General features: G+C 32.7%; 1 protein-coding gene and 1 pseudogene across 3 annotated transcripts in view; one reads left to right on the forward strand and one right to left on the reverse strand.

Annotated features, from left to right (window-relative positions):
- The window catches only part of LOC105476956 (coiled-coil domain containing 102B), a 300,439-nt gene that overhangs the window by 12,319 nt on the left and 268,936 nt on the right, over nucleotides 1-19,184 (reverse strand). The window lies entirely within an intron of this gene.
- On the forward strand, nucleotides 2,356-2,457 carry LOC112425783 (U2 spliceosomal RNA; annotated as a pseudogene).

Consider the following 19,184-nt stretch of genomic DNA (forward strand, 5'->3'; position numbering starts at 1 on the left):
ATTTGGGTGTAAATGGTTTATTTATTTTATATTAGAATGGAAAACAAATATAAAATTTAAGTTCCATTACTCTACATAATTTTTACTTAGCATAATCTGGTAATTGTGAAGAGCTAGACACACATCTTAGGATTCAAGGCCATTGCTCTTATTTTAGAAATAACTGTGGGTACAACAATGGTAACATATTCCTTAAAATAGATCAAATGCCTTGCTTTAATTCTATACAAAAATCTAGCACTGAGCTAAGATATTATGAAAAATGATAATAAATATAGCAATATTTAAAGATCATAAATAGACATAGCATATATGATTGATTAAAATGATAAATTAATTGAATATATTTCACTTATATCTATTTGTGTGGGTAAAAAACATTAGATCTCTTTCTTTTACCTCCTCCTATACCTCAATTCTTATCACCAAACTGGACAACTTTATATGTTAAAATAATATATGTATTTTTGTATTTCTGTATGTCTGATAAAAGGGCATATAAAAATGCTCTAGGCAGCTGTACCGCAAATTCTACTAAAGGTACAGCCACCATAATAATGGTGATTGTGAGTTATTTTGTTATAATATAAAATGGCAATTAAATACTATTTAATATACAATGTGATCATTCATTTAGGAAGTTGATTAATTTGGTTTTAATTTCCTTTTTCTCTGTAACATGAAGAATTAAATAACCATAGAATGTTTTCTATTTTATAATCTTCTTAATCATTAAAATAAGAAAAAATATTTAGAAATACATAGATTACTAAGAAGAAAATTTGCCCATTCATATTGAAATTTTTCTTCTCCAAACCAAAATAAGAGAAAGACTATGAAAGTTCATTGAGAAACAATGTAAAACAAAATGCTAAATGCAAATAAAATATATGAAAACTGGTCAGCCATTTATTTTCCAATAAATGCAAATACACACACACACACAAACACACCCCTCAAGAAAAATTAAAATGTTTAGTCTTGCAATTTTATCCTTTAACATGTCAGAGCTTTCCTATTGCTTTATTCACCTTGCCTCTTAAACTTAAATACGTTTTCGTACTACATCAGCATTTTGATTCATGACTTAGGAAAAAAATAACAAAGATAATGGCTCTATTTCTGCAGATCTTGTAAATATTATTTATTCAATCTCAAGATACATTTCTGAAAGAAATATCGACTTACAAATATAGAAAAATTGGCAAGCTGACACTTGTTTAACATTGCCTTGCTTTTACTCCATTATTTTTTTCTGGTACTCAGTTTCTCCCCAAAAATATATTTTACAAAGTTGAAATATACCAAATGACTTATGTTTCACATTTTCAACACAAAATTCCTTGCCCACCTGCCATGATATAACATTTTTATAAAATGAAATAAAGAAAAGAAACTGCTTTACTTTCTAATGGAAAATATTTTTCATTCAAGAAAATTGTTGCCCTTCCCATGTTTATTTCTTATACACATGATATATTCCAGAAATTGATCTAGGTGTTAGTTATAAAGCAAAGAGCAAGACAAAGAACATTCTTGATCTCATTGCGCTCACAATTTTTTTTTTTTTTTTTTTTTTTTTTTTTTGAGAACAAGTTTCGCTCTGTCACCCAGGCTGGAGTGCAGTGGCGCGATCTCTGCTCACTGCAGTCTCCGCCTCCTGGGTTCACACCATTCTCCTACCTCAGCTTCCCGAGTAGCTTGGGACTACAGGCACCCGCCACCATGCCCAGCTAATTTTTTGTATTTTTAGTAGAGATGGGGTTTCACATTGTTAGCCAGGATGGTCTCGATCTCCTGACCTTGTAATCCGCCCGCCTTGGCCTTCCAAAGTGCTGGGATTACAGGTGTGTGCCACCATGCCTGGCCGCACTCACTATAACAGATACACATATACCCCATATGTGTGCATCTGTAACTATTATTCTATAAATACAATGAAAATACTTCAGTCTCAAAAAATAAATAAAAAGGAGACCATTGGTACTTGGGTTTTCATATTGTTGTTAGTTCATTTTAGAAGTAATGTAAATTATCAGACATATATACAGCACTTGACCATGTTTTTAAATGTGTTAATTATTCGGATAAAAATATCAGAAGGAAAAAGTTCCTAGAAAAATGTTAAGGGCATTTAATGATGTATTTGACATTAATTAATAGAAATTACAATTCAAAGGTTATTTCTTCATGAATTTAGTTGAATACATGCTATTTGACATAAAATGTTTCACAATATCAGCAAACATGGCATATTATCTATGCAATAATATACATTATCTTAATTATTACGGATGTAAATGCCTATTGACATCTGATGATATGGAAGTACCCTTCTTTTTTAAAGCGTTTTTCATTGCTTCTCAGCCTTTTGGCTAAGATCAAGTGTAGTATCTGTTCTTATCAGTTTAAAACTTATTTCAGAAAAGACATAGTTTTTCTTGAAATTTATTCTCTTTGCTGTCTTTGATGTTAATTTCAGTACAATTTGACAAATTCTATGCAGATCTCTGTTGGTATTCTGGGTAAACGTAAAGATTAGGGAGAAATGACATTCTTATTATAATGTACTATCCATAAATGCAAGCTCCTCGTTTATTTACCACTTCTTTCAAGACCTACAAAAATTTTGTAATCTTCTCAAAAAGAATTTCACATATACGTTTGAATTATTGAAATACATCTAAATTTTTTGTTCATAGGTTTTAGATAATTATTTTTTTTTCTTCAACTGATGTTTTTCAGAAGAATTTTAAGTTTCACAGCAAAATTGAAAGGAAGGTACAGTGATATCTTCTCTAGCCTCTGGCTCCACACATGCATAGATCCCCCGATTATCAACATCTCCCACCAGATGACATTATACATTTGTTACAACTGATAAACCTACACTGAGAGATCATTTTCATCCAGAGTTCATAGTTTATGTGAGGGTTCACTCTTGGTGTTGTGTGGGTTTAGACAAATGTAAGTAACACGTATCCCTCATGATAGTATCATAGAGGGCAGCTGCACTGCTCTAAAAGTCTTCTGTGCTCTGCCTATTCGTCCCTTTCTTCGGCTCAACCCCTGGCACCTAGTGTTCCTTCTAGTGTCTCCATAGGTTTTCCTTTTCCAGAATATCACATAGCTGGAATTTTTAGTACTTATCCTTTTCAGATTGGCTTCTTTCACTTAATTTTATGTATCATTTTGTCCTTGTCGTCTTTTCATGGCTATCACTTTTAATGATGAATTGTATTACACTATCTGGATGTACCACAATTGGCGTATCCATTCACCTACTGAATGACATCTTGGTTGCTTTCAAGTTTTGGCAATTGTGAATAAAACTGCTATAAACACATGTGCAGATGTGTATGGACATAAATTTTCAACTCCTTTCGGTTAATACAAAAGAGTACAATGAATGGGTCATACGGTAAGGATACATCTAGTTTTGTAGAAACTGGCAAATTTTCTTCCAAATTGGCTGTACCATTTTGCATTCCCACCAGCAATGAATGAGAGTTCTTGTTGCTCCACATCATTGCCAGCCTTTGGTGTTTTTGGTGTTTTTGATTTTGGCCATTTTAATGCATATTTAGTGGTATTTCATCGTTGTTTTATTTTGCAATTCCTTGATGATATAGGATGTGAAGCATCTTCTCATATGTTTATTTGCCACATGTCTTCTTTGTTGATGTGTCTGTTCAGGTCTTTGGCTCATTGGCTTGTGTTCTTATTAAGTTTTAAGAGTTCTTTGTATATTTTTAATAGCAGTTAATATGTCTTCTGTAAATATTTTCTCCCAGTCTGTGGCTTCCTTTCTTATCCCTTGACATAGTCTTTCACAGAGCAAAAGCTTTTAATTTTAATGAAGTCCATCTTATCGATTTTTTTTTCACAAATTGTGCTTCTGGTATCACATCTAAAAAGTCATAGCCAAACCAAAGCTCACCTAGACTCTCTTCTATATTATCTTTTATGGGTTTTGTTTTGTGTTTGACAGTTGTGATCCATTTTGAGTTAATTTTTGTGAAGCTTGGAAGGTCTACATCAAGATTCTTCTTTCTTCTTTCTTCTTTTTTTTTTGCATGTGGGTATCCACTTGTTCCAGGATCATTTGTGGAAAATATTTTTTTCTTGTTGTTCTCCATTGTTTGTGTCTTTGTTTCTTTGTGAAAGATCAATTACCTATATTTATGTGAGCCTCCTTCTGGGATGTTTATTCTGTTCCATTGATCTATTTTTCTTTCACTAATGCTACACTGTCTTGTTTACTGTATTTCATAGTATGTCTTGAAGTCAGGCAGTGTCAATCCTCTAATGTTGTTCTCCTTTAATATTGTGTTGGCTATCCTGGGTCTATTTCCCTTTTATATAAACTTGATCATTAGATTTTCAGTATCCACAAAATAACTTGCTAGAATTATGAATGGTATTGCATTGATCTATAGACTGAGCTGGAAAGAACTGATGTATTGATAACTGTGTCTCCTATCAATGTACATGGAATCTCTCTCCATTTATTTAGTTCTTGTTTGGTGTCTTTCATCAGAGTTTTGTAGTTTTCCTCATTATAGACCTTGAATACCTTTGGTTACATTTTACCTACATGCTTCTTTTTGGAGTGGTAATGTAACTGGTATTCTGTTTCTAATTTCACATCTCACTTATTCATTGCTGATATATAGAAATGTGATTTTTTTTTGTATTAACCTTGCATCCTACAAACTATCTTGCTCATTAGTAGCAAGTGTTTTTTTTTTCAATTCTTTTGGATTTTCTAAAGAGACATTAACAAAGATAATTCTAGTAAATCTTTTCCAATCTGTATACCGTTTAGTTACTTTTCTAATTCTACTGCATTGCATTAGGGCTTACAGAATGTTGTTGAACAGCAGTAGTGAGAGGGCACCTCCTTTCCTTGCTCTGGATCTTAGTGGGAAGGCTTCACGTTGTTCACTGGTGTTATATTTTTAGATTGTCTGTTGAACTTTCACCAAAACAAAAACACGTTATTTTCATTTGTGTAACTTTTCTATACATCGTCTTGGATATGTATTTTACCACTACATAATAGTAAAATAGGTCTCTTTTTTTCCAACATTTATATCTTTTTTCTTGCTTTATTACTATACAATTTTGCTTTACTAAGGTATAATACAGATTAGGAGAGATAGTAGTAATGTTTTCTGTTGTTTCTGTTTGTTTCTGAATTCATTGAGAGGTTTTGTGCTTCTGTGCTTCACTGTGAAGAATAATATTTGCTATACATTTCAAGTAGAAATTTAAACTAGGTTAAGGAAGTCCTTTTATGTTCCTAGCTTTTGTCATAAATACATGTCGCTATTTTTAAATGGTATTATTTTTAATAATACCACTTTAAAATCATATAATCATTCAACTTTATTATAATAATCATATAACTTTCTCAGTTAATTGGAGTGGTGAAGTTAATTCTTAAATTTTCTGCTAGAGAAACTTATTTGAATTCTGAGACTAAACACTGTTTGATCTTGATGAGTATTTTATAGCAATTCTGGATCCTATTTTCCTGGGTCATCACTTAGGATTTTTGTTGTGCCCATAATGATAGATTAATCTGTAATTCTCTTCCTTTCTTTTAAAAAATAATTGAGACAGGGTCTTACCCTGTCACCCAGGCTGGAGTGCAGTGGCACAAACCACGCGTTACTGCAGCCTGGATCTCCTGTGCTCAAGTGATCATCCCACCTCAGCTTCCCAATCTGCTGGGACCTCAGGCAGACACTGCCATACTCAGATGATTTTTTGTATTTTTTAGTTGATGTGGGGTTTTGCTATGTTGCCCAGGGTGGTCTTGAACTCCTGAGCTCAGGCAATCCACCCGCCTAGGCCTCCCAAAGTGCTGGGATTACAAGTGTGAGCCACCATGCTCAGCCTATAATTCTCTTTCGTTATATGGTTCTAATTAACTGTCAATAATTTACTATCTCATAAAAATGTTAGGAAATTGGGTTTTTGAGCTTCTCTAAAATACGTTTTAAAAATCTGTTCCTTAAGTTTCTGGCAAAATTCACCAATAAAACCCAGCTCTATAACATGGCTTATTTGTTTCAAGGAGGCATACGAAATTTAATCAATGAGCAAAATACCTAATAATTATTTTACGGTTCTTTTTTGTAAAATACTAGAAATTGTTCTCTACAAAATTTAATACCACTTAAATTTGCAATTTTAATGGTCTAAACTTTTCTATAATCTTCACATTTTATAAAATCAACTAAAACTTTAGTTATATTCCGTTTAAAATTTTTAAAAGTTATTTATTTGGGTGTGTTCCCTCTATTTATGTGATCAATTAGGCAACATGCTTTTGATTTGATGAAAAAGTTTGGAAATCTTGTGATTTTCTTTAATGTTTTTGCTTCCTCTCTCCACTCCGCTTTGTAAGGGATGACTTTGATCATCATCACCCTGAAGGAGTCGTATTCCCAGTTTCCACTGTCCATATTTGGATCCAGAGACAGGCAGTCCCCCAGCTACAGCTCTACTGCTATTGTGTGTGTCTATGTTGTTTCTGGTCAATGGAGACTTCTCTTTGTATCACTGAACATGTCTGTGTTTCTTATTAAGTTTATCAGAATAGATTTTAGGGCAAGACACAGGGGCTCAAACCTGCAGTCTCAGCACTTTGAAAGGCTGAGGCTGGAGGTTTGCTTCAGTTCAGGAATTCTAGACCAGCCTGGGCAATGTAGCAAGACCCTGTTTCTACAAAAATTCCTTTAAAAAATTAGCCAGTTGTGGTGGCACATGCCTATAGTCCTAGCTTCACAAAAGGCTCGGGGTGGAAGGATCCTTGAGCTTAGGAGTTCAGTGTTACATTAACCTGTGATTGTGCCACTGCATTGTGCCTGGGCAATAGAAGGAGACCTTCTTTCTAAAAACAAGAAGCACAAAGCCTAGGTTTTATCTCCAACTGAGTTTAGGGCAGAGGAAGAAAGAGCAATGAATAATCTTATAGTAGTATCTTAACAAGGATTGCTTACGTATTTGTATGTAAGCAATCACTTTATATACGAAAATTTAAACAATATTTGTCCTACTTGATTTTAACATAACGTTTGAAACACCATTTTATATTGTTTAGTTTATATTTTTATTCAGCCAGAATCTGAAAAGAATTAGGTAATTAGACCACCACTTTCATTTTTCTAGATTAATAATGGTCCATAGGCAGCAATACTGCAAATGTAACTTATTGTACTGAAACAATGACTCATTTAATGGTTTGTAAGTGACCCATAAAAGGTATTACAATTTTAGAAGTGTCTAATATAGTACCCAAAAATACCTAGGAAAAAATGGGTCACTCTGTAGTCAAACCTCTATGTCCTAAATAATAGTGGTAATAAAAATGATTCAGAGACAGAAAAAAAATTTAAACATTAAAAAAAGATTTCAAATATATTTTCTAATTTGATCATAATTTCAATTATGTGATATAGAGCATAGATATATTTCCAACTCATATATTTAAATGATTATATACACACATACTAAAGTAAATTGACTTTTGCACATTACATATGAGTCTTCTTCAAAATATGATATTTTATTTACTTGAATGCATCTATCCATCCATATAAAGATTTTCATTTCTTTGATGATAATATAACTAATGAGAAAATGTGAACACTATAAAGACAAAAATGTTTAATACATCTTTCTTAATGTTAACTAACATATTTTTTTCATAAGTTTGGTTCTTTAAAATCAATTTTATATTTTTCAAATTTTGTCTAATACTCAAAATTTCTTATTTGCAGTGCTCGCAAATGTGGATCATTAAAGCACACAGGGATAAAGACACAAATCCAATATATAACATAAATAATTCCAATTATGATAAAGGATCCTGGAATCCTTTATCATTTTTCAACATTCAAGGAGATATAATCAATATATTCAAGGAAATAAAATATAATCTTTTATCATTTTTCAACATTCAATGAAATAAAATAATAATTTTTAATTGTATCTTTTGAGTGTTTAGCTTTCAGAAGAAATCACAAATGAAACAAAATATGACGTTGGTGCAAACCTAATTATGGTTTCTGCCATTAAAAGTAATGGAAAAAACACAATTATGTTTGCACCAACCTAATATACGTACAATTTTTTCATATTTCTTTGTAAAACTGAGATAACTATTGTCATAAGATTATAAGTAAAACAATTCAATATAGTGTTAAATTATATTAAACATGAGAAAACAGTTTTTAAATAACAGGCATAGAATAAAATACTCTTCCTTGTGAAATAGGGAGTTCCTCAACACTGGAGTGATTTCAGTGCAGACAATGTTATCAGTAGCATCATTACATGAAAATGATGATTGTGGTTTCTTCTAGTTCCAATTTTCTAAAATTCTTTAACAATATTGATTCTCCATTAAGCTTCAAATGTTGATTTCAAAAATCTTTCTGAACTTAAATATTATTTAATATGTTTTTCATTAACTCAAATATAATTGTTTAACACTTAGTATATACCAATAGGTATTTAATACTTTATACACTACATATCAAGAAGCAGCACCGGGCACAATATGGCAAAAAATAAAGATATGATCCTTCTCCTCATGATGTTTATATCTAGTAGAAAATAAAGATGTTACATAAGAGCATATACCTGTACACAAGTGGGAAGTCATACTTTGGTGTGTTGTGAATCAAAAGATCAGGGTGCTATGAGATTAAGGGTAAAGTTCTATGTGATCAAGAAATGCCTCATTGAAAGAACATTTAAGTTGTCACATAAAGCAAGAGAAGGAAGTCAGGGGAAAAATGATGAACACAATGTCATGGTCATAAAAAACAGACTGTACAAAAATATTGCTATGGGCAAAGCTGTGCAGATTCAAGAAATTAAAAAAAAATCAATGCTACTGAAGCATAGAGCAGGGACAGAGTGCATAGAAAAGCATTTAGAAAGCTTACATCATCCTAAATTTTATAGGTCAGTGTAAGGAGTTCAAAGATTTATTCTAAGTTTAAAGAGAAGCTATTGAATAGCTTTCACTTGCAGAGTGACAAAATTGTGGCCAGGTATGGTGGCTCACACCTGTAATCCCAGTGCTTTGGGAGGCTGAGGCAAGTGGATAACTTCAGGCCAGCCTGGCCAACATGGTGAAATCCCATCTCTTCTAAAAATACAGACCCTGTCAGAAAGCCCATCTCTAACAAAAATACAGATGAGAGAGAGAGAGAGAGAGAGACAGAGACAGAGACAGAGAAGAAAGAAAGAGAAGAAAGAGAAGACAGAGAAAGATGAAAGAGAAAGAAGAGAGAGAAGAAAGAAAGAGGGAGAAAGGAAGGAAGGAAGGGCGGAAGGGAGGAAGGAAGGAAGATAAATTGTGTTTCTAGAAGACAACTGTTTAATGTAGAGTGTGTCCTAGAAGTGGAGATATGAATTAAAAGCTATCGTAGGACTCCAAAGAAGAGATAATAATTTAAACCAAAAAAATAACAAAAAGACAGAAAGAAAGTTTAAACATAGAAGGAGATTTAATCAAATTTTCGGATTTATTAGGGAGTGGCAGAAATAGATGTCAATAACTTAATAGTTTCTGAATAAAACAAAGTAGCTGATATCAAACTTATCCAACAGCTGTAAACAATTATAAACTTGGAGCAAAATGTATTTTAAGAGGTGTGAAAACATGTTTGAACGCATCAGCCCACACTATGATATTTAAGAAAAAGGAAGCACATGAAGTAAGACTTACATTAACCTTGGATTTTTCACTAGGGGAATGTTTCAAATTGCTGCACAGATAAAGGGAGCCAGACAGAGAGCAAAGGTCTCAGTATGAGTGGGAGGAGAAATCAGAGGTCAGAGTCTGGGGCTGTGAAAGTGGTAGGGATTTGGATGGCAAAATATCAGAAAGGAGGAAAGTGCCAAGAAGTCCTCCGAGCATCTGCATAAAATGTTGCTGAGGGCCTGTGACAATTTTTCAGCTGACCGTGTGCGGGACAAGATGCTAAGAGGTCAATAAGTAAACAGCTGCAGAGAACTTATGAGCTGAGTTTCCAGAGGCCTCACTCAGGAGGTGTTGAAGTTCCTTCCCAATCATAGTAGAGAGAGTTGGTACACATTAAGCTTCAGTTGAGATGCCAGAAACACCATTCCTACAAGTAAAAGCATGTGTTACTGGTAAGTCCTCTCTTTCAATATGGGGATAAGTTAAAGAGTTGAAGGAGACCTGTGCTAAAATGGCTTAAAACCCAAGTATCAACAGAAAAAGGGTGATTCTCTCTTAATAGCTTGAAGAATAGAATCTAATGTTCTTGGAGGATGAAAACATAATGCAGAGTTGCTGTACCATAACATATAATGTCCAGCATAAACTTAAAAATTATAATGTGAAAAATGTATGCATAAATGACTGATAATCACAACAAACCTATCAGTGCAAGCAGATGCAGAGAAAATCCAGATGTTGGAGTTTTAGAGAATGATTTCACAATAGACAAGATTTATACATCGTGGAATATATAGAAAAACATAATCATGCTGGATAAACAAGTGGACTATATTTCAACAAAAAATATCATCTCTATAAAAAATCAAATAGAAACTTCTCATAAAAAGTAATCAGGCGATTTGTCCAAAATCAAATCCTTGTAACTACTAGAATTAAAATTGAACTTTATTTTATTCCTCAAGTATTTATTACTGTTTTTTTTTAAGAACTTAAATATTCTTTACCTTAGTTTACTTTTGCACTTTCCAATATGATAGCCCCTAGCCACTCAGGGCAATTGAGTAACTACAATGCAGCTAGTACAAATAGAGATGAGCTGCGCTAATTGTAAAATAAATACAAAAATAAAAACAGCTCATTTACAATATTAATGGCATGTTGATGATGGTAATAGGTTGCATATGTTGGGCTAAATAAAAGATATCATCAAGGTTAATTTTGTCAGTCTTTTTGTTCTTTTTCAATGTGACTCATAACTGTGAATCCACTATTTCTATTGCACAGTGCTGTTCAAAATTTTAATTTTCAATGCTGGAAATTGAATAGAAAAGATAATATTTTTCTAGTCAGCTCCTTCTCAGGTATTTCTTAATATTCTTCACTACTGCAAATCTGCTGATCTAATCCACTGTTGAAGCGATGGGGAGAGCCTTAGAAACATGAACATATTCTACGCATTGAAAAATTGTTCTGTTTTTGTTTTAAGAATAATGTATTATGCTTTTGTTATCAAGTATTCTGTACTGGAAAGGCAGAATATCAAATCCCAAGTAATAACTAATTGATCTATAACAACCACAGCACAATTCTAGACCATAAACCACTAAAAAAGCCAGTTAGCAGCTGACTGTCTTTGCATAATATTTATACATTTATGGCCATAAAATACCCAAAATACTGAACTTCGATGATTATAAAGTAATATAGTAATTTTGGTACAAAGCATACCACAGTCAAAGCCAAGTAGAAAACCTTTAACACGTTGGGTCTGAAGTCAACTGTTGATGCTGTATATGCTGAAGCAGTTCATATTCTTTTTCTTCCTTGCCAAGAGTTCCTGTCAGAACAGGAGGAGAGAATTGCTTTGGCAGAAAGGGATAGAGAGCAAAGGTGGAAAATGGGAATCATTCATGTGGTGACATAAAAGCTGTCAACCAAAATGAAGCACACTCTTCTGAACTGAAGGGCAAAGAAAAACTAAAAGTAGGACAGAAAGCAGGCGAAGTAGGGACATCTGTGGAATTGACTGAGGGAGGAGAAAACCAGAGATCCTCATGGTGCTGAGCTGGGCATGTGCGTTCTGCCACTTTCTGACAGCACCCCTGTGCTCTATTCACACCAGAAATGTTGCACCCTGATAGTTTCCAGTGCTGCTGAAGTGTTTTTAGCTTTTGCAAACTTTAGAGGGCATTTTAAAAGAAGAATGTAAGAAACCATTCAAAGATGGCTAAACTGGTACGACCTGAATGCTACACTTTAATGCCAACAGTTTTATTCTCATCCCCAATTTCGGTGACTCATTGTCTAAATTGTCAAGGGAAACTCTCATTTTTGCTGTAAGTTTAAGGTTATCATATTTTCTCTATTCCATTTGAATCATAGATGATGAGTACTAAAAAAAAATTAAATTAATGCATTATAATGTAAGCCATTTGACCTGAATAAATATCTCCTCGTACAAGGCAGGGAGGGAGGGAGGGGGACAGAAGACAAATAGTTAACATAATTTTTTTGAAAGCAAGAATATTTGCTCAAAGAGAAATAATATATTAGAATCGGAAAGGATATAATATTTTTAGGGTTCAGCATAAACATTTGGAGAAAATTTAAATTTGGATCTTGTGTGTGTATGCGTGTTTAATTCTGTTAGGCATCACCTGAGATGCAATGTAAAATGACATTTATAAGGGAGGTGTGGAATGTGGTAGGGAGAGAGTATGTTTAGTCAATGATGAAAACAAAAGGAAAGAGTTGTCTAATATTAGAAAAAAAGATACAAGGAAACCCATAAAACGTATTTTTAATTTTTCTTGAGTACGGAATACTAGCAACAATGAAGATTTAACAAACTTTAAAAGTTTTCCCAGAACTCAGAGGGAAAAAACAATCTGAGTTTAATGCTGAAGAATACAATTGATCTACCAAACAAAAAGTGACGGCAGTTATATTTAGTGCTTCTGAAAGAATAATTGATGATCAAGAGGTAGAAGGAAAAGAAAGAAAAATACAAATACGTAAGACATTATATTGTACTAAAAAATCTTCCTCAGAAAAACGGAAAGATTTGAACATAGAAATCGAACGTGCTCTTCACAATTACATTAAATTTATTAGCCAGTACTTATATTAAGGTATATTCTGGTCACATTCAAACATAAGAATAAAACACTTTTTAGTAATTTGGCAGAAAAAAGAGTATACTTTCAACGGGAAAAACTGATGGCAGATATTTCTTCTGTAATGCTGAGATAGTGGAATGATGTTCATTGATGGTAATATTTTGTGAACCTAGAATTCCATGCAATCCAAGCAGTTCTTCACTTGTGAAAGGAATGGTAACTGCTTATCATTCTGGGTGAAAATTACTAATATATTGTACCAGATTTCTGATAAAAGACCAAAATAAAGAGGTTACTTATAGGAAAAGCTAGATTAAAATATCAATAAAGTTTTAAAACAAATTAAGAGCTAACAAAAAATATTGATGCTTTCATTTAAAAATTGTTACTATCAAACACATCTTATATGTATGGTCAAAAAGGAAAGATGCTAGTCTAGGCCTAATCCCCACTAAATAAGTTAAGAAACATGAGTTGGGAATATGATTTTTACTAAAAGGTTAAACACATACACAAATAGGCTTCAATATCCTGAGTAATGACATAATCTGAGGACTTAAGAATATGGAAATCATGGTATAGATTGACTGTCCATGAATGTCAAAAATATTTACTAATTTAAAAATAAAGCATAATAGTTACAAATTGAAAATCAGGGTAAACAATTAAAATGTATTTAATAACACTATGAGCTTTTATCTCCAGTTCTATATTTTAATCCATGTAAATTTAGAAGGGCAAGGAAAACAAAGGCAAGAGTTAGATAAACAATTGTTCAGTTAGGGGAATATTGAAAATGTAATCTCATTCTTGGCCTTAATTACAAAGCTCTAATTAAGAGATTCAAGATTTTAAAAGTAACTTAAATGACTCTTAGTAGAAATAATCAAGATGTATAAATCAGTGTATAAATCCCAAACCAAGAGCAGAGAGTAATATATAAAAGCTGTACTGCATAACACAATCCCCATATAACACACAGAATGCAAGGAAAACATCAAGAAATTTAAAGCCATAAAATAAATTATATATTTCGTTTATATGTATGACATTATTGTTAATATTCTAAACGCTTTTTATAAAAGATAAATGCTTAGATTAACTTTGCGGTAAACCCACATATAATCTGTAGAAAAGAGGCCACGGTGGGCTGGAATGATAAACTGAGACTTGAGGGCCAGCTTTCCTGATGAGTTACTTGCTGAATTCTGAGGTTGTTAGGGAGGATAAAGAGTTAAGCTAAAAACTTCTGCAAAGAAAGAAAGAAGTATCCAATAAACCCAAAGTATGTAAGGAGAAAAGGCCGACTAAAAAGGCCTAGAAATAAAGCAAGCAAGAGATGAGAGCAACAGAGAAAGCTGAGATTCATCCAAGGGTAAATCAAAAGTTCGAGAATCATAAAGTTTAAAATGAAGAAAGAAGAAAATTATGATTGGGAGGAAATAGAAAACACAGAGAATAATAACAAAGTAATATTTACTTATCTTTGAAGAGGCTATAAAGGACACTGGAGTCATAAAACAAGAATATGCTATTATAAAGACAGGACTAGAAAGGGCTCAAATTGAAATAAAAAAAAACTAAAAGATTTATTAGCATGACATCATTTTTCTTAAATTGCTGATAATATACTGTAACAAAGAAGTCATTCAGCAAAAAATATAAGGAGTTTAGAAATATTCGTAAGTGGAGATCCCAAGATAATAGAGCTGTCCAAACAGAAATTACTCCTGATTATAATAGATTTTTAGGAAAAACTGTTCATTTAGAATTAATTTATTTCATATTAAAAGTACTCTGAAGGAAAAAATACACATACATAGAAAATCATGCAACTAAATATAGGCAATGATTAAATTCAGAAAGAAAATAATAATTAAAAAGGTAACTGTGAGAACATTTAATTATAATGCACTATGAGGCTCTGCCATAAACAATCTTAACATTCTCAGGAAAATGTAACTGTATTTAACTAAAAAATTAGTATAAACTACATTGGCATGATGAGATAGAAGAGTGGTGAAAGTTCTGTTGGTGTAGAGTTCATTAGATCTAATGAGTTCTCAAGGGATGATAGAACAAGGACAGTAGGAAAAGCCTATATAGAACTTGAGGATAAGTAGCAGCAGGAGAAAGATTTAATGTATACAAGAGTAGTGTCCTTGGGAAATGACACTCTGATTAAAATGAAATACACTATAAAATTCTATGAAGTCAAATACCTCATAGTTTATAGTTTCTGAGATTTGTGCTTGCTTAAAAAGATCTTTCCTGAAATGATTACAAAAATAATCTCATTTTCTTATAATACTTTCCTAGTTTCCTTTTGTTTATAATATTATGTCTTTAATCTACTTGGGGTTTAATTTTGTATGGTTTAGTACTGGCTTCAAAAACTTTTTTATTTGATTATATCTAATGTCACAGATGTAGTTATTTCTAATGTTACCGATTTAAATCAACATAAGTAGATGACTCATGGACTCACGTATTCTGTTCAAAATTTTAAGTAAATTCCATTATGTTGTAATAAGGAAATGAAATATTTAATATATAATGTCTTAAACAACATTTTTGGTGTCTTAAATATCATAAATGCCATCATCATACCTGAATAGAATTTAGCTAAATTCAGCACATATTCTACTCTGTCTTTTCTACTTTCTGTAGTTTTCATAAACTGTGAATTTTCAAAACATAAATGGAATTCCCATGGAAGAGGAATTGGTAATTATTTCTGAAATAAAGGCTTAGAGTTCTCAGTAGACTACTATACTATACAAATGTCTTGCATTAACCAAGTGTCAGTAGAATAATGTAATTTAATATAAATTAGTTCTATTTACACTTTTTCTCCAGACTTCTTCCAATATTTGAGATTGGGGCATTTGACAGCATTGTCAAACCATGGGAATCTCAGTTATAGATATCTGAGGGAAACAGGTGTACCAAGAGCAATTCTATCTTCAATGAAGGAAACGTACATTGCTATTATGAATGCATTTGTGCTTTTCAGTTCTGAAATTCCTGTTCCTAAACATTAATTTACACTTTAAAACGCCCTTAAAAATGGCTGAAAAAAAGAAACACAAAGTTACCTCGGCATTAAGATATTTGTTGAACTATCGTCTAGTTTCCAAATATTTGTAGTAATTATTACCACTTTTGGGTTTTTATTGAGATAAAGCACCAACTTACAATATGAATCCTGAGTTATTAGAACTCCTGAAATTGTTTTCACTCCTACTCTTTATGTGAAATAATGTCATTTTTATAGTTTTCTTATTTATCTCATGTTTAGTTACTAACAACTGTATGATATGTAGGTTCAGCATGGGGGGATGATGGTGTGTGCATGTGTGTGTGTGTGTGTGTGTGTGTGTGTGTGTGTGTAGATTGCAGCCTCCAAATAAATGTATTAAAATCATTTTCTAAATAATAAGTCAAATAATAGAAACATTAATACCATTCGCCTGATCACAGGACTCACCACTGAAATAAAGTATCAGAGTACTAAGTTTCACTCAACAGTATAACTAAAGCAGCTACTTCTTAAATACCACACTTAAGATGAGAGAATATCCTCCAAAATATATTTTATATACAGGGGAATTAAGTTAATTAAAAACATATTAAAAAAGCTATATTCTCATTCAAGTGTAGTATTCTCTGAGCTTGTATCCTTTCATTCACAGGTTAAATAAGCAAGCGAAGGGGAAGTGATGAAATCTGCTATTGTGCAACTGAATAATATGCCTAAGGGAATAGCATTGTGTTCATTCACAACATTATTATTTATAGAGCTGAGTACTATTATCTCACTATTTACCCCGAGTTACAGCTTAAGGTTAAAATAATTTTTACCTCTAAATTTTAAGTTATATGCTTCCACTTAGTCATTTCTTCCAAAGAGGCCAGCCCAGCCCAACATCTTTCTCTAATCAAAATTTGATTTTATTCTAACAGTCAAATTGCAGACATGTTAAATGCAAAAGAACCTTAATTCCTTCTAACCTCTCTTTATGGGAAATATTTTCAAACCTGAGTCATGTCATTCTTCTTGAGATCTTATTTTTGTTTGTGGTGAGCAGAACCAGAAAGTATGGCCAAATTTTATTAGAGAATTACATATCAAATTTAGTGAATAAATTTTTAAAATATCAATACATCAATAGCCATTGGAAAATTTTACATTTGTGCATTTTTATCTTTAATTGATTCTTAATTTAAACCTCATGACATAATCATGAAACATGCCGATCTTCTTCAAAATGGTACAATTAGCATACGTTAAATTATGGCTGCAAGCTTATAACAGGTATTGCTATCTCCATTTCATTTAGTTGAGAAGATAGAGACTTCAAAAGATTAAATGGTTTGCTTAAATATCTTATATATATCTGATGGCTTCCAAACACACTCATCTATAATTCTGTCAGGTTAATCAAGTAAAAGTTCTTTTCTTTTTTGTAGCCCAGGCTGGAGTGCAGTGGCACCATCTCGGCTCACTGCAAGCTCCGCCTCCCGGGTTCCCGCCATTCTCCTACCTCAGCCTCCCGAGTAGCTGGGACTACAGGCGCCGCCACCACGCCCGGCTAATTCTTTGTATTTTTAGTAGAGATGGGGTTTCACTGTGTTAGCCAGGATGGTCTCGATCTCCTGACCTTGTGCCAATTTCGGCCTCCCACAGTGCTGGGATTACAGGCGTGGGCCACTGCGCCCGGCCCAAGTAGAAGGTCTTTTCTAATCCCTAGATAAGCATGTGATACTTAAGAAAATAATGTTTTCACTGAAACCACCGTTTCTCACTTGTAAAATGGAGATACCATTTTCTACCTCATAAAGCAGGTAGGATGGTGTGGGTCATACAGGGAAGAAAATGAGATTCACTCTTAATATTATACTTGTGCTTCAGCAGTCTTTCCTTATACCATTAGCTTTTATGATATGAGTTATTCTTCAAATTGTTTCTAATACATTATATTCTCTTCCTTTAGGGCCATTTTTAATTTCTCCTTGTCTTCTGACACAAAATAACTTGGAAATATAGATTTTCTATTTCTCTGTTTCTTTCTCCTGGTCATCAGTGTGGCTACTGAATAGCTTATTTAGGACAAATCTCTTTCCAGCATTACTTGTTTCCATGGATTGGCACCTCACTCTGCTAATTGTGGTTCAAGCTGGACTTAGTATTTTTTTTTTTCCTAATACAGTACTTTCAACTACGAGCTATGTTCCTCTCTTAAATAGATTTTTATAGGTCCAAACAAGAACACTATTATATTCAATATAGAAATTGTTTTCCTATTTAAACTTTCCAAGCCATGATTGTCAACAATAATTATACAGGTCTGATAGAGTTTGCTTTTGAAAAAAGTATCTTTATTATTAGTTTCTTTGATAAATATCATAGATAAAAGTATTAAGTACATCACAGAAACTTACTCTTTTATAACCAACAGAACTGTATTCATTGAAAGTAGAAAATTTCAAATGTTTCTGCATTAGTTATGTCCATAAATAAACATAGAATTTTACCTTCATTTAAAGATATAGAAACCATATACTTAGAGGTGATTTCAGAAAATAGTACTAACTTTACAACAATATATAATGGGGAGAATAATGGAATATTTTTGCATTTATTTGTGTCATTTCTGATTTTTTTTTTCCAGCAGTGTTTTGTAGTTCTCCTCATAGAGGTCTTTTAACTCCTTAGTTTCATGGATTCCTAGGTAGTTCCTTATTCTGTGTGGCTTTTAAATGGGATTGTGTTCTTGAACTGATTCTCGTCTAAAACCTATTGGTGTATAGAAATGCTACTGAATTTGTACATTGATTTTGTATCCTAAAACTTTCCCTAAGTCATTTATCAGTTCTAGAATTCTTTCACTGAAGTCTTTAGGGTTTTGTAGGTATAGAATTATATAATCAGCAAAGACAGATAACTTGACTTCATCTTTCCCTATATGGATGTCTTTTATTTCTTTGTCTTGCCTGATTCCTCTGGGTAGGACTTCCAGTACGATGCTGAATAGGAGTGGTGAGAGTAGGCATCCCTGTTTTGTTCTGGTTCTTAAGGAGAATGGCTCCAGCTTTGGCCAATTCAGTATGATGTTGGCTGTGGATCTGTCATAGATGGCTTTTATGATTTTGAAGTATATTCCTTTGATGCCTCTTTTTCTGCCTCTGTTGAGGTGATCATACATGAGTTTTGTTTTTTATTCTTTTATGTGGTGAATCACATTTATGGATTTGCATACATTGAACCAACCCTGTATCCCAAGAATAAAGCCTACTTTATTGTGGTAAATTAACTTTTTAATGTGCTG

Source organism: Macaca nemestrina, chromosome 19, assembly GCF_043159975.1.
Source record: "Macaca nemestrina isolate mMacNem1 chromosome 19, mMacNem.hap1, whole genome shotgun sequence".
In the NCBI taxonomy this organism is placed as follows: Eukaryota; Metazoa; Chordata; class Mammalia; order Primates; family Cercopithecidae; genus Macaca; species Macaca nemestrina.